This window comes from Macaca fascicularis, chromosome 4, assembly GCF_037993035.2.
Source record: "Macaca fascicularis isolate 582-1 chromosome 4, T2T-MFA8v1.1".
NCBI lineage: Eukaryota > Metazoa > Chordata > Mammalia > Primates > Cercopithecidae > Macaca > Macaca fascicularis.
Window position 1 is genome coordinate 134,127,412 of NC_088378.1, and position 16,450 is coordinate 134,143,861.

The following is a 16,450-nucleotide window of genomic DNA, read 5'->3' on the forward strand; positions in this document are numbered from 1 at the left end:
TACAGCCCAGTAAATCAATAAACAAATTAATAAGCAAATACTGCTGTCTGCTGAGCTGAACTGGGATTCCTGGGCGAACAGATTTAAAATCAACAACAGACGGCCACAGGGCATGCCGGAACCAGGCACCATACCTGGGTGGAATTTTCAGAGCCTCCATTCCCCAGCCCATCGCTCTCAGGACTAGAAACACGGTGGGGCGTGAGGTGGGGGGGACTCCTGATTTGGGGCCGGCAGGGAGCAGCACGGGACAGGCTGTTGTCTGGGAAAACTCCCCACCAGCTTCTACTCTCCCTCACTTGCTCTAGTCTGTTGCTTCCTGCCAAGAGGAGGACTTGGTGCACCCCTGGCAGGACCTTTGATCTAGGTACCACAGATGATGTGGCCGAGGAGCCCCAGTCACGTGGGGCACCAATTAAGCCGATTGGCCCTTCCTAGCTGACTCCCGGCCACACCGCAGCAGCTTCTGTTCACTTCTCAGAGGGCTGCAGAGGCAGGGAGAGGGAGGCCAGGCGGTACAGGACTGATCCCTGTGGATGCCATCTCATCACCCTGTTGGTGAGAGAGCAGGCAAGCAGGGCACATGGGCCTGGGGAAGACCACAAGGCCAGGTCCTCCAGGCAGAGAGGCCATGGCAGAAACCTCTGTGCCAACCCCCTCCTGTCCCCACATGCAGAGGCCTGCCCCCTGCAGTGCCCAGGAGGCCAGGGTCAGGAAGCAAACAGAAACACCTGCGCGCCTGCAAACAGACTCCAGCCGAGCTCAGGAGAATTTCCAGCCAGCAGGCCTGTGGCGCCCTTTGCTGAAAGGGCCTTCCGAATGCCCGAGTCTTCTCTTTTGTGCTCACAAATGCCACCCAATCACAGCGGCCGCGAAGCTGCCTAAATAAGGCAGAGTGTCTGCCTGGGGCGCTGGCCTCTGGGCTGCCTGCCAGGGCTGTCAGGCTGCCCAGACTTCAATACCGACAGACTTAAGGGACAAGAAAACAGCTCCGGTAAAGGCTTGGAAGCTCAGGAGGGAAGTGACCTGCCTTGTGAGGCAACAGAGATCAGTCTGCTCAGGGCCTTCTGACGCGAGGCTATTGCGAGGCCCATGCCCCGCAGGCTCTCCCCCACCGGGTGGGGGTGCCCAGCAGCTGGGGAAGCAGGCCTCGCAAGCATCATCCTGCTGCTTCCCACACCTGCTGCTGATGAGAGGGGTCCACCCTCTCTTTTGCAGCCCATGGGGAGGGGCTCATCAGGCTACCAGAGCTCTCAGTAAACACTTCAGAAAGAAGGGAGGATGCTGCCAGGCACAGTGGCTCACGCCTGTAATCCCAACATTGTGGGAGGCCAAGGCAGGCGGATCACTTGAGCCCAGGAGTTTGAGACCAGTCTGGTCAATGTGGCAAAACCTCATCTCTACTAAAAATACAAAAATTAGCCGGGCTTTTTGGTGTGCACCATAGTCCCAGCTACTGGGGAGGCTGAGGCAGGAGAATCGCTTGAAACTGGGAGGCAGAGGTTGCAGGGAGCTGAGATCGTGCCATGGCACCCTAGCCTGGGCAACAGAGTGAGACTGTATCTCCAAAAAAAAAAAAAAGGGACGATACCAGCCAGCCCCAAACACCTCAGGACACTTGGAGAATTCTGGCCATGAAACTCACCTGCTGGAAAACCCACCAGGCCCACAGAACATTGTCAAGACCTTTGAGAACATTCTAACATTCCTTTGCAGAGTCTAGCAGTTATTGGTACCTGCTGTGTCCCAAAGCACCTTTGAGGAAGGTGTCGGGTGGTGACAGTGAGGAAGACAGATATGGTTCCTGCCTTCCCGGAGTTGCAGTGAAGGAATCTGGGCTCTCAGATTCACAAGGCGGGGTGTGGGTTCACTGGGCCTGGAAGGCCGTGGAGCATCTCACAGGCTGGGGCAGCAGCAACTCATTGCAGGTGGTGGGGAGGGAGGGCGAGAAGGAAGCCAGCCTGCTGGGGCTTGTCTGGGCAAACAGAAACCTCTCCCACCTCCAGGCTGACCGGGAGAAAGGCGAAGCCCCAGGCCCTGACTCTGCCTCCCAGGCTGCCTGCCCTAGGGCGCTGCTCATTCATTACCACAGTGCTGCCAAGATAGCCCTGGCCTGGACTCCGTCCCACACCAATTGCCACGTGAGAGGAAAAGAACTGGAATTTGGGAAAAATGACAGAGAAAAAAGAGATCGGCTTCAAGGGAACAGGCCCCGAGTGTAACTTTCTTTCTGGCCCTGAGGAAGATGAGAAGCTGCACAACATGGATTGGAGCGCAAGCCCTGGAGCAAGTCCTCTACTCTACAAGCTGTGTGGCTTTGGGTGAGTCACTTGACCTCTCTGTGCTTCAGTGTCCTTGTTTGTAAAATGAAAGTAAAGACAGTACCAGTGTTCACAGGGCTGTTGCGGGGATTAAATGAGTGAATGCATATTCAGTTCTTAGAGCTACTCCCAGCACATAGAAAGAGCTATATACATGTGACTCATGATTACTCTCAGCGAATAAGGTGGCTGGACCTCCCCAGGGAGGCAGGCATTCTGGGCTGGACCACGTCAGCCTTGTACGGATGGGCTAAGAGGAGTGAGAAGAAAAGACAGTGAGGGAGGTAGCCCTGGAGCTACAGGCAGCCCCACCTCCTGGATGAACAATGGAAGAACAGGGAACCCGCTGACCCAGATCGGTGTGCAGCGTGACACAGGCACATGTGTATGCACTCATACAACCACCATGAAGATAAATTTAATGTTCCCGTCACCCCAGAGTGTTCCTTCAGGGCACTGGCCTTTGAACTCGGTGTTCCTCAAAGCAGGAAAAACACACCCCCACGGGCGTGAAAGAATCTATTGGGGGCAGAGGAAATGGAATAGAACTTCCACTTCTATCTGTTTTACCACATGCTTTTTAACTCCCCTTTTTCTGTATACTTTATAATGCACATATTAGCACAATTGCACATTTAGAATTTACTAATAAACAAGTGTACATTTGCTAGGGATACACGCTGAGTATCTCCTGCTTACCCCTGGGTTCCTCACCTCCTCCACCTCCCTGCTCTGAGGCTGCCCTGCATGGTCTCCATCACCCGGGCTCCCTGCCCTCAGGTGTCAGGTAGGATTTGGCTAAGGGGAGGCTCGGGGAGATCAGAGGACACTGGCAAAGTGCAGTTGGGGAATTGATTCCACCGCTCCATCCCCGCAGGGCACCGCAGGCAACTCTTTCCTGGAAGCTGCTTATAAGTTGATTGTCTCCTTCCAAATTTGGCTCAGCACCCCCTCCCCTTGTGGTGTGGCGGTCACAGCCCTGCGGCGCAGCCAGCCCCTGCTTACTGCACTGTCCCTCCAGGCGTCCCTGCACTCGCACCTTTACAAAGAGTCCTCTGTGAAGAAATCTGCTCATATTACCCTAATTGAAAAGTGGCATCTGTCTCCTGCTGGGACCCTGACCTGATAAGCGGCACATCCTCAAAAATATTCTGCCCACTGGGGTGTGTGAGCCAAGTGTTTGGAGATGACTGTTAGTGCTCTGGATGGTCTCCATTGGTGGTTCAGGGCGGCTTCCCCTTCCCAGAGGAGGAGTGGAAGGAGCCACCTTCGGCATTTGCACTCAGCTCCATGTTGGAAGCAGCAAGCACTAAGATAGTCAGTGGAGTTTACTGAGCTCCTGCCTGTGCCTCGCCAAGGGGTGCCTCCATTCCAGGAGAAGGATGCCCAGGAAGTGGCGGCTGTGCCCTCCTGCCTACAGAGCCTGCTGTCTCAGTCCCTGTTTCCTGTCTGGGGATTCGGCTCTCCCTCAAGGGGCCAGCATTAGATTCGTGCAGGGTGCTGGTAGCACCGTGATCACAGCCTCACCCTGCGCAACGTGAGGAGACTTGAATAAAGGGCCTCTACAAAGATGGAGGCAGGGTTTAGGGAAACCAACATGGGGAGCCTCAGAACCCTAGGGCTAGCAAGAGTGGGGAGCCCCCTCTGAGAATAGCTGCCTAATAGCAGCTGCAAACGGGGTCAAAGGGACACGGCCACCCTGTGGTGACCTTGCGGGAGGGACCTGGAGTAATAAATTCCCTGTCCTCACTCTCCTCCCTTCCTCCAAACCCAGCTGCAAGCCAGAGGGCAAGGGAGCCCTTGGATGCAGAGAAGTCAGCATTCCAGGCCAAGAAGGAGGGGAAGCCGGGTGTGGAAAGGGGAGTATGTGTCAGAAGGGACAAAGAGAAGGTTTCCTGGATGCACTGCAAATGACCTCTCTTTCACAGAGGCCTGGCCCCTACCCACAGGGCTGCTCCTTACCCCTCAGGCGCTCATGGATAACCATATCCCACCTCCACACAACTTTCCTACAGGAGTGAGAGCAGAGGGACTGAGTGGTGAGGAAAGGCGGGCGGGCGGAGGCTGGAGGAGTGAGGTTGGGCGGATCAAGGCGTGCTTGGAATATCAGATGAAGAAGCCTGAACTTTCCCCATAGGCAGAGCCGTCTCAAGCAGCCGTGCAGTGATCTGGCTAAAGCCAGGCCTGAGCAGGTGCCCTCGTGGAGGGGATGCAGGCAGGAGGTGGAAGGAGAGCTCTCTGATTCCTTACTCAGCTCAAAGACAGGAGGCAAGGAGACAGGAGGCCACTGATACAAACACTGGTGCCTCCAGCCAGACATTTAGGAAGAGCCCCCGAGCCTTTGTTCACTGCCATATACACAGCTCAGCTCAGGCTCTGACTTGCCCTCCAGAGCGCAGTCTTCTGGTGTTGAAGGCTCTGAACTAGCTGGGAAGATGCAGCTGGCAGAGAAGGGGACAAGGGAGCTCTCTCTCCCTCAGCCCCAAGGAACTCAGAGCCGGCTCTGACCCACTGTGCCTCTGACGGACTGTGCTGCTCTAGGCAGGCTCCTGCCTTTCTCAGGGTGGCAGTGCACTCATCTGGAAAGCGGCAATAAAGCACCCACTTGCTGGGGTTCTTGGAGGGTGGAATGCGACAGCACAGGTGACAGTGTGTGTTTCCCATCAGAAGAAATGCGGGGGTTGGGGAGTAGGCAAGTGCCACTTGATGGGAAGCCCAAAAGAAACGCTAGTGGCTACACATGTCTGATGGAAATGACAGCACCTTTCCTTCTCCCCACGAGGGTTTACCGAGCACCAGTGGGGGCCCTCGCCCTGTGGGCTTCTTGGCGCACAGGAGATGGGGGTCTGCTCTGGCAGGCCGCAAGTGGGGCTGCAGACAAAACACACGCAAAAAACAATGTGAGAAATCTACGAGGCTGCATTCCTCATTGGGCTGAGTGGAACAGTACAGGTTTCAGTGTATAGGAATCCCAAAAAGGGGGAAATTGGTCGGAGGAGGCAGGGAGTTTAGCTAAGCAGGACTTGGAGAGGTCAGAATTCCATGACAGGAGTCGCCCAGGTAAAGGCAGGTGCTGGGAGCAGAAACATCACCGAGGAGGGAGGCGGGCAGGGGGCAGCCCTCTCTCCACCAGCGAGAGCTGGCCGGGAAGGGCTGGATACAGGTCCTGGGGTCCGTGCTCTTCCACACCACACCTTGTGTCCTGATAACCAAAGATGTGGAGACCTCACCCCAGAGGAGCTTCTCAAAGTCCTCGCCCGTCCTGCTGACTTTCTTTCACCTCCTCTGAGCCAAGCCCCATCCCTGAATCAGGCCAAACAGCTGCTTTCATCCTCCAGGCGGCTGAAATCAGCATGAGAAAGTGACAGCTTCCTGTCAGTCCTGGAGTTCCTATAAATTCATTCATTCAGCAAATATTTAGTGAACATTTCCTATTATCCTCCACTACGCTAGGCCCTGGGGATCCATCAGTGAGGAGATGGAGCTACATTCTAGTAGAGGAAGACAATAAGCAAAACAAATAAGCAAAATATACAGGAAATGCTATGGAGAAAAAGCAAGGGGAATAAGGGAAATTCAGAGGGGGTTCAACTTAAAGACAGTAGCCAGGGAGGGCCTCGTGGAGAAGGCAACTTTTGAGTGAAGACTGGAAGGAGGGGACGGAGGGAGCCATGCAGGCTTCAGGAGAGAAGGCATGCCAGGGCCAGGAGTAGGGTGAGAGAGTGAGGCACCTCAGGGACAAATGCTGAGGAGGTGTTCCCTCTGGGGTCGTGTTGCAGCCCTGCCCCCCACCACCCTCCCTATTGCAACCAGGCTGACTGTTCTCAAACACAAATCTGATCACAGTGGCACAAAAGCTCAGAGCTGCCCGGGGGCTTGCCTTGGCCTTGGTATAGAATCAGACTTCTGGGAATGGCCCAAAGACCCAGCTGTCCTCCCAGTCTCCTCTCTCCATTCCCTCCTCCCCGTGTACGCCATGCCTCGTCTTTCTCATGCCTCCACCCTTGCAACATGGAGCCTGGGCCTGGAACACCCTTCCCCCACCTCTGTGCTCTCCTACCTCTTCTAACTTTTTTTTCTATTAATATTGTAAATATTTAGGACCTACATAAAAGGTATAAATAACAATAAAATTAATCCCCATGCACTACCACCTCCACCCAGCTTAAGGAAGAAAACATTACCCATGCAATAGAGGCCCCCTGGGCACCTGTCCTAAGCACATCTGTCTCTCCAGTGACTGGGGCTGTCACTATCTTGCTTTTTATATTTACCATTAGTACAGCACAGGTTTGAAAGTTAGACGTGCTGTGGTTTGAAGATTTGTCCCCTCCAAAACTCACGTTGAAAAATTAATTACCATTGTAACAATATTAGGAGGTGGGATCTTTAAGGGGTGATTGGGCCATGGGGGCTCCACCTTCGTGTGTGGGTTCATGCCATTATAAAAGGACACATTCAACCCCCTCTGGCTGTCATTTGCCCTTCCACTTTTCACCATGCAAAGACTAAGCCTTCCTCCCCTCTGGAGGTCACAGCATTCAAGGCCCCATCTTGAAATCAGAATCACCAAATCTGCTGGCATCTTCATATTGGATTTCCCAGCCTCCAGAACTGCAAGCCAATAAATTTCTTTTCTTAAATTCCCCAGTCTGTGGTATTCTGTTATTGCAGCACAAAGGGACTAAGACGAGCAGTATGTAGCCCTGTTTTGAATATTTTGAATATTTTCAAACTTTAAGTGAATGGGAGCCTCTGGTTTACATTCCTCTGCAACTTGTCCTTTCATGTAACATTATGTTTGTGAGATTTATCCATGTTGATATGCGTAGATCTAGATCAAAGCTCGGTAAAGTTTTCTGGAAAGGGACAGATTGTTCATATTTTAAGCTTTGTGGGCCCAACAGTCTGTTGCAGCTGCTCAACTCTGTCATTATAGTGTGAAAGCAGATACAGACAATATGTAAATGAATGAACGTGGCCATGTTCCAATACAACCCTGTTTACAAAAATAGGCAGCAAGCTGGATTTGGTCCATGGGCCATAGTTTACTGATCGAGGCCATTTGTTTTCATTGCTGTATAATACTTCATTGTATGACTGTACCACAGTTTATTGATCCATTCTTCTATTCATGGTCTGGTTGAATTATCACTCCCAATTCTTTAGGACTGTATAGAGTAGATGTACAGAGTAGATGGAGAATATATCCCCATCCCGTTGACTCGGGCTTTGGCCTAATGGAACTTAACCAAGCAAATGCTAAAGAATGTGATACGAAAGGAGGTTTTTTGTTGTTGTTCTTGTTGTTTTGAGACGGAGTCTCATTCTGTCACCCAGGCTGGAGTGCAATGGTGTGGTCTCGGCTCACTGCAACCTCTGCCTCCTGGGTTCACGCGATTCTCCTGCCTCAGACTCCTCAGTAGCTGGGACCACAGAGGTATGCCACCACACCTGGCTAATTTTTGTATTTTTAGCAGAGATGGGGTTTCACTGTATTGGCCAGGCTGGTCTTGAACTCCTGACCTCGTGATCTGCCTGCTTCAGCTTCCCAAAGTGCTGGGATTACAGGCGTGAGCCAATGCACCCGGCCGCAAATGGAGGTTTTTAATGTGCTTTTGTGGTTTAGTTTGGCCTCTTGAGGTCCTGTCATTTGCCATAGAAGCGCATGTTCCCAGTAAGCTGTTGTCTTTTCAGCCTGAGTCCCCAGATGAGAGCTACTTGTAGCCAGTGTGAACGTGAGTTCACCCCAGCTCACCTGCACTCCTGTGTGCAACAAATAAATGTTTGTCCTTATAAGCCAATGATATTCTTAGGATTGTTTGTTACACAGCTTTACTGCAGCAGTAGCTAATGAATACAATGGACATTTACATTTTTTATTTTTTGCTGTTGCAACAAAATTCACACTCATATACCTCAATTGGTACACAAATGCATCTTCAACTTTGCTAGTTAATGCTGATTTACTTTCCAGAGTTTTGTACCCATTTACACTCTGCCAGCAATGTCAGAGTTTTCTTGGTTCTACATCCATGTCAACATTGGTTTTGTCAGGTGTCTGCTGATCTGTGGCTGTAAAATTCCATTGCTCATCTAACTCTTACTCATCTTTCTCTTCCTCTGGGCCTCCTTCCCTAATGCCCCCATCTGAACTGGGTCCATATACTCATTGCATCCATAGCTCCTTACACTTACCTCTTTCACAGTCCTGGTATTGTATTTATCTATTAATCTGTCACCATACAGACAGACCCTGTCCCCCAACCCAGGCACTTAGCAAATAATTATTGAATGAAAGTTTCATGAGACACCTCAATCAAGCTGGTCAGCTCCTGTCCTAGGCAATGTATAATTGAGACAACTACCTCATCAGAGGTACAGCCCTCATATCAAGGTGTGTCAAAGGACAGAGACTGATTGCTTTTCTTGTGGTTATTACACTTGGGCTTTGAATGTGACTTGTTTTTATGCTAAAAATGTAATCATTCCAGGCTGGATCTCAGAGGAATTGCAGTAGCTAGAGAGATGTGAGTGAAAGCTAAACCCTAAGGGTCTAGGAAGGTTTTGTGGGCAAATGCCATCTTTAAAAAGCAGGTTAGTCGCATAACAAATAGCTTGCATTGCTGCATACTGCTCTAAGCACTTTACATGTACGAGATAAATATCAGAGGAGGAAACTGAGAAAAGTAACTTGCCCTGGGTGCATAGCTGGTGAAGGCCTCACTGTAGCCACTGTGACTCCCTCACCCCAAGGTAATTGCTTTAGAGATCAAACAACTGGACACCTGCCAGAACTACCCTCACCCCCCCACCACCTACCCCCACACCCCACCACCAACTACCCCAACCCCCACCACCACCTACCCCCACCCCCACCACCTACCTCACTCCCCCACCACCTACCCCCATCACCACCTACCCCACCCACCACCTACCTCACTCCCCCACCACCTACCCCCACCACCACCTACTCCCACCACCACCACCTACCCCCACCCCCCATCACCACCTACACCACCCACCACCTACCTCACTCCCCCACCACCTACCCCCACCACCACCTACTCCCACCACCACCACCACCTACCCCCATCCCCCATCACCACCTACACCACCCACGACCTACCCTCACTCCCCCACCACCTACCCCCACCACCACCTACTCCCACCACCACCTACTCCCACCCCCACCACCACCTACCCCCACCCCCCATCACCACCTACCCCCACCCCCCATCATCACCTACACCACCCACCACCTACCTCACTCCCCCACCACCTACCCCCACCCCCACCTACTCTCACCCCCACCCCCACCTACCCCCACGCCCCACCACCAACTACCCCAACCCCCACCACCACCTACCCCACCCACCACCTACCTCACTCCCCCACCACCTACCCCCACCACCACCTACCCCCACCACCACCTACCCCTACCCCCCATCACCACCTACACCACCCACCACCTACCTCACTCCCCCACCACCTACCCCCACCACCACCTACCACCACCCCCACCCCCATCTACCCCCACGCCCCACCACCAGCTACCCCAACCCCCACCACCACCTACCCCCACCCCCACCACCACCTACTCCCACCACCACCACCACCTACCCCCATCCCCCATCACCACCTACACCACCCACCACCTACCCTCACTCCCCCACCACCTACCCCCATCACCACCTACCCCACCCACCACCTACCTCACTCCCCCCCACCTACCCCCACTACCACCTACCCCCACCCCCACCTACCCCCACACCCCACCACCACCTACCCCCACCCCACCACCACCTACCCCCACCCCCACCACCACCTACCCCACCCACCACCTACCTCACTCCCCCACCACCTACCCCCACCACCACTTACCCCCACCCCCACCACCACCTACCCCACCCACCACCTACCTCACTCCCCCACCACCTACCCCCACCACCACTTACCCCCACCACCACCACCACCTACCCCCACCCCCACACCACCTACCCCCACCCCCACCACCACCTACCCCCACCCCCATCACCACCTACCCCACCCACCACCTACCTCATTCCCCCACCACCTACCCTCACCACCACCTACCCCCACCCCCACCACCACTTACCCCCACCCCCACCACCACCTACCTCCAACCTTTGGATGGCATGAGTTTGTTTGGTGTGTCCAAGGTCACATTTAAAGAGCAGAGTTTTGAAAAATCCATGGGTAGACGCCTTTGCTGCCAGTCAGCATGATGGAAAAACATGAGTCTTGGAGCCGGGAGGCGGGTTTTAATCCAAGCTTGGCCACAATCTTAATTTAGATTGTTTTGGTTGTAAGGAAAAGAAATCAATAACTTTAATAACTTCAAAACCCCCAAAATGAAGAGGAGAGATGTGCTGTAAGGAATGGGTGGTGCTCATAGGACAATCAAGGGTTGGAACCAAGAACTGGACCATTGATATAACCATACTGTCATTCTGCCCCTTCCTCCCTGAGCTAACTATGATCGGCATCTCGTCCTAGGGTCAGATTCCCGGGATTTAAAATCTGATTGGCCCGGCTTCGGTCAGGTGTGTTCCTCTGATCCAATCAGCTGTGACTGGGTAGGTGGGATCACACAAACCTCAGGAAAGGGGGCCTATTGTGAGCTAGGCAGATATTCTGTAGAAGGTGCCTAATGCAGTTACTATCAGTAGACCTTAGGGAAGATATCTTCCTTCCCAGACTCACGGTTCTCATCTGTAAATGAGAGATTTGATCTGTGTCTGGTTCATCATTACATCTACTATGCCTGTTTAATAAATGTTGAATGGACTACAATGATCTCTATATTGGCTTCTGGTTCTGACCATCTGTCTTTTAGAATTTTCATAAGTAAAGTGTGTGGGTACAAGGAGCTTGCAGTGAGGGAGAAGCAGGGGAGAAGGAGGGTGTGCTGAAACTGGCTGGGGTGCCTGGGGACTTCAGCTTAAGCAGTCTTTTCTCTGGGCATCTTTCCAGGGCCAATCCTCTGTCCCCACCAAGCAGCATTCTGGCCAGAATTTGGCTTCTCTAATAAACACTGTCCCTGGAGGGACAGTGCCCTTTATAAGCTATTAAATTGGCCACCTGACAGTTGCCAACACAATGCTATTTGAGAAGCATAGTCCAAAGTGGGGGGACTCCGGATTTGATTCTGGTGTCCAGAATCCAGACTCTTCCACTTATTATGTGACCTAGTGGGTCACAGCCCTCTGAGCATCACAGTCTTCGCTGCCCAGACAGATATGGGAATCTTTGTTCTGCCTTATTCATAGAACTGTTTGAGGGATATTGTGTATAAAATTATCCATAATAATTGAACTATATTTGTTGTGTGCTAACTAGATGCCAGGCATAGCATCATGTGCTGAAAAGGATTATTATGTATAATCCTCACAAGAGCCTTATGAGGTAGCTGCTACTATGATCTCTGTTTCACAGATGAAGAAACTGAGGCTCAGAGGTTAAATAACTTGCCCAAGGTCACACAGTTGATGAACAACGGTCAGATGCCGTGCTATGAACCACTAGGCTCTAGTACCTTTGTTTGTGGTCCAGTTGTAGACAGATACAACATTATGATTACTTCCCAGGGCCTAAGACCTCTCAGATAAGCTGAACGTTGAGACCCACGGAGCTGGGAAAACAAAACTTGGACACCAGAGAAGCAAACTTCTGGGTTTATTCCTTCAGTCTAAAAACTACATGCATCAAAAAATCTAGGCTGTAAATGAAGTAACTCAGCTCAAATTAGCTCACTCAAAAAAGGGAATGTGTTGGCCTCCACTCTCTGAGGGGTAAAAGTGAGCTAGGGCACCTGGAATTCAAGTTTCAAACAAGCACCCCCAGGGCAATCTTCCTCATTGTCTCTCACTGCAGCTGCCCTGTGCTGGCTGCCTGCCCTTTCATACTCCATGAGCTTCTTCTCCGGAAGAGAACACTGCTGCCAGCAGTTCCAGCATCACATGTCAGCTGCTCTGCAACCAAACCAAAGGTGGGATTTCCTTTCCCGGCTACAGGTGAAACAAATCTCAGGGAAGGATTCTTATTGGCCCAGCTCAGATCATGAGTCCTCCCTTCTGAACCAATCACTATGGCTAGGGACATGTGGTTCTATGATTGGCTGCCCAGCTTAGATCATATGCCACCCACGTGAATAGTGGGAGTGGGTCTGTTATAAGAAGATGGGGTGCGGGGGGAGATGGCCACACCGATGTGAAATCTGGGGGATTCTCTGAAGCCTGGGTCACCCCAATTTGTATCCTTTCCAACTGGCAACAGCAACCCTGGTTTTCTCCTTCCTCAATCTATATCTACTAAGAAGTCACCTAATAGGCTGTTAGTTTCATATTCTTGTTTTCTTCAGAGAGGCTTATATAGTCTTTTATATAGAAAGAGTGGGTGAGTATCCTCTTCCGCAAACTAGTTCATTCACGGATGTACCTCAACTTTCATGTCTGGAAATTTGGGGCAATGGAGCCTGCCTTACTTTCCTCGCAGAGGTATGTGAGGACCTACAGAGTTAATGGATGCAAACACTGCTGTAGAACGAACAAAGTGCCGTATTTACAAACACAGGATCTATTTATTGATTTATTTATGCTCCTTTGTGTTTCAAAAAAGGTTTTGAGATAGCTTACCAAAATGCACACAATATAGTGGGATAAAAATAGTAAGGGGATAGAGCAGAGGGAAAACATGGGTAGAAAAATCAAATAAAGCCAGGGAAAATTCTTGTACCTGGAAACTTATGCTCAAAGTCCCTGAACAAGTTTGGTTCTGAGCTTCCTCATGAACAAAGTGGGAAACATGATCAGCTACAAAAAATAGCCTAGTCACAGGATAAGAGAATATCAGCATGCCAGGAAAGGCCACAGAGCTTAGCTCAGCACCAATGTCTGGTAGAAATTTCTTCTCATCAGGAGGATGCTGCAGGGAGGGCCGGGCGCGGTGGCTCATGCCTGTAATCCCAGCACTTTGGGAGACTGAGGCAGGCGGATCACCTGAGGTCTGGAGTTCAAGACCAGCCTGGCCACAATGGTGAAACCCCGTCTCTACTAAAAATACAAAAATTAGCCAGGCATGGTGGCGGGTGCCTGTGATACCAGCTACTTGAGAGACTGAAGCAGGAGAATCACTTGAACCCAGGAGGCGGAGGTTGCAGTGAGCCGAGATTGCACCAATGCACTCCAGCCTGGGTGACAGAGTGAGACAAAAAAAAAAAAAAAAGATGCTGCAGGGTGGAGTGGTCTGCATATTCAACAATATACAGAGATCCTTTGGTTTTCATGTCACTGGATGTCTAACTCTGTTTCATGTGGATTCACTGTCTACCATTTGATTTATGTTAACTGAAAACTGGATACCAACTAAATAGCAAGCACATTCTTTTCCTCTTCCTTCCTTCCTTCCTTCCTTCCTTCCTTCCTTTCTTCCTTCCTTTTCTTTCTTTTTGCAGGGTAACATGAGGTTGGGTGCAAGGAGTGGTACGTGCGTTTTCCCCAGTGAAGTATGTGGACAAAAAAGTTCTAGCATCTTGGCTTAGCCGAAATGTATAAAACTCACTAAGACATAAAACTGTTCCAAGCAGGCCATAAAGGCGCTGGTGCCTTTGCCTCAGAACTTGGGCTATAATGTGCTGTCCTGGAACAAAACGCACACATAAATCAGCTTTCACAGTATTTTTAACCACCTACAAAATTCTTCATTTCCTGCCTGAAATGCTTCTGACAGTGAGCGATGCCACTCTCCCTCATTCTTGCTCTGAAAAGGTTCCCTTCGGGCAGTGATGAGGACCCAACACTGGGCCCCACAGCTCAGGCAAGCCCAGGAGGCACGGGATAGAGGAAATGATCTCCCAGGGTCTCTAGGACAAATAAGCCAGGCATGTGGCTAGAGTATAAAATGCTTTCGTGCAAAGTTGGAAAGGGCGCCCCTTCTTGGCACAGGAAGCCCTGTGGGTTCCCCCCTGGGATGCCCTCTCCTGCATCTTTGCCTGACGCAATCTCGTCTGTCCTCCTGGACCCATAACCTCCACAAAGCCACCCCCAAATACCCATCCCATTCTCTTTTCTCTGCACTCCAAATGCAACAATAGCGAGTACCAGACAGCTGGCATTTAATTATATGATGTCTGGCATGCACTATTTCATGTTGTCAGTCTGTCGCTCTAACTAGATTAAAGAGATCTTGAGGTAATCGTTAGTTCTTACTTTATTTGTCTCCCTTACAGCTAACGAGGAAGCTTTATGTCTGCATACCTTACAAATAACAAGGTCATGAAAAACAGGAGCCTAGGGTGACTGTCTCATTCTCCCCGCTGTACCCATTGAGCAGACAAAATTGAGAGCCAAAGAGGAGGCTTGACCTGCCCAAGGTCATGCAGTGAGAACTTGGGCTAGCCAGGAACGACTCCAGTTCTCCTGTCTGTCAAGGCAGTGTTCTACTTCCCTGAAACACTTAGTTCTAAAACCCCCAAATAGGAGGTTCAGAACCACAGCTCCCTGGGGTAATAAAGACAGACAGACAGACAGACAGCTGGCCCACAGTAATCTGTCTGCTCATGGGCAGAATTTCCAACACGGAGGCAAGTCAAGCTGCTCTAAGGCTCAGCAAACAGCCTCCATGGGAATCTAAACTGGGTCTCTGTATGTGCCAGGGGGATGAAAGGACCTCAGTGGGGTACCTGGAGCACTTGCATCCTCCCTGACACCACACAGGTCACTATTGTTTGCGATGTCTGGGACAGAGGAAACCCGTAATTGATGGTCTCAGCAGGAAGGACACGTAGACAGGTGGAGAGGGCATCTCCTGTTTACAGAGAGATGCTTGTGTTTGCTAGGGGCTGCCTTTTGCAGTGAACTATGCACCCTTGATAGCAGGAAACCACCCAAGTATTTGCCCCAAATTTATAATAACAGATACAATAGTGTCAAAGTTGATAGAAACTGAAAACAAAATAATAACAAAAAATACCCATGGCAACAATTGGTAAGCAAAACTCTATAATGACAAGCTGGCAGCAGCCTCATCAGTCCTGCTGAGACTCTCCTGGGCACTCACAAGCCACAGCACCCGGCACTTCGTACTTCTCGCAAACACCCTATGAGTTTGGTATGATGTGCTTGTTTATAGATGTGGAAGCTGAGGCTTAGGGGGCTGAAGTATCTTGCCTCACATCACAGGCTGCTAAGAGGCAGAGCTGGGACTGACATCCAGGTTGATCTCCCTCTAAAACTTCCCCTTTCACTACAACCCACATAGACTGTCATTCCAACCCCACTTCAAGCATTTCTTCCCATTATCAGACCTGTGGGACAAGGTTTGGTTGGGAAAACATGAGGCTCTTCAGAAAGACAGACAACAGATTGCCCATCATTTCATGGACAAGGGACCGACATGAGGCGCACCCAGATCTCTGTGGCTTTTTCCTGGTGCCAAACAAATGCAGAAGGAGCCACTTCTCAAAGAACACAGTGTTTTTCTTCCTCTTCTCACCTCCCCTGGGCCGGTGCCTGTGATAATTGGGAAGCACAGAGTCTGGTTTTTCTGGGATTGGAACCAATGCTGTGAAGAGAGTTCTGACAATAAATGTTGATTGACAGTTGATGGACAATGTTCTTGAATCAGTTTTTCCTGTGCTGGGTGTTAAGCTGAGAACTGCACTAAGCAACTGCTCAACAGCCTGCTTCCTGTTCAGATAGAATTTACTACTCTCTCTCTCTGTGGGCCTCAGTCAGGCAGCCAGGCGAGATGGTATCTCAGGCCCCTTCCAGCTCCATCACTCAATGTCTCTATCAAGAAGAGAACACAGATCTGAAAATATTTTTTTCCCCCAAACACGGAGTTGGGGTTATTATTCACACACACAAACACAGGCACCAACAGAGATAACTGGTCAGGAAATAAGGAGCTTTGATTCTGGTCTCATACTCTTTGACCTAGTAATTCTACTTCTGTGAATTTATCTTAAAGAAAGAATCCAGAGGACAGAGCTGTGTGCACAAAAATGTTTGCTTTCACAATATTTGGAGTTACCATTAATAAAATGATGTCCAATGCAACAATGGGAGAGACTCACTTGGTGGCACATGAGGCCACCGCAAATGATA

The 16,450-nt window shown here is 50.7% G+C and overlaps 1 long non-coding RNA gene across 1 annotated transcript; it reads right to left on the reverse strand.

Moving 5' to 3' along the window:
• Positions 1-5,223: 5,223 nt before the first annotated feature.
• Positions 5,224-10,820, reverse strand: LOC141410112 (uncharacterized). The gene is made up of 2 exons (XR_012433828.1): positions 10,463-10,820; positions 5,224-5,663 (listed from the first exon to the last, which is right to left on the reverse strand). It is a non-coding gene; the product is annotated as an uncharacterized lncRNA (long non-coding RNA).
• Positions 10,821-16,450: the final 5,630 nt, after the last annotated feature.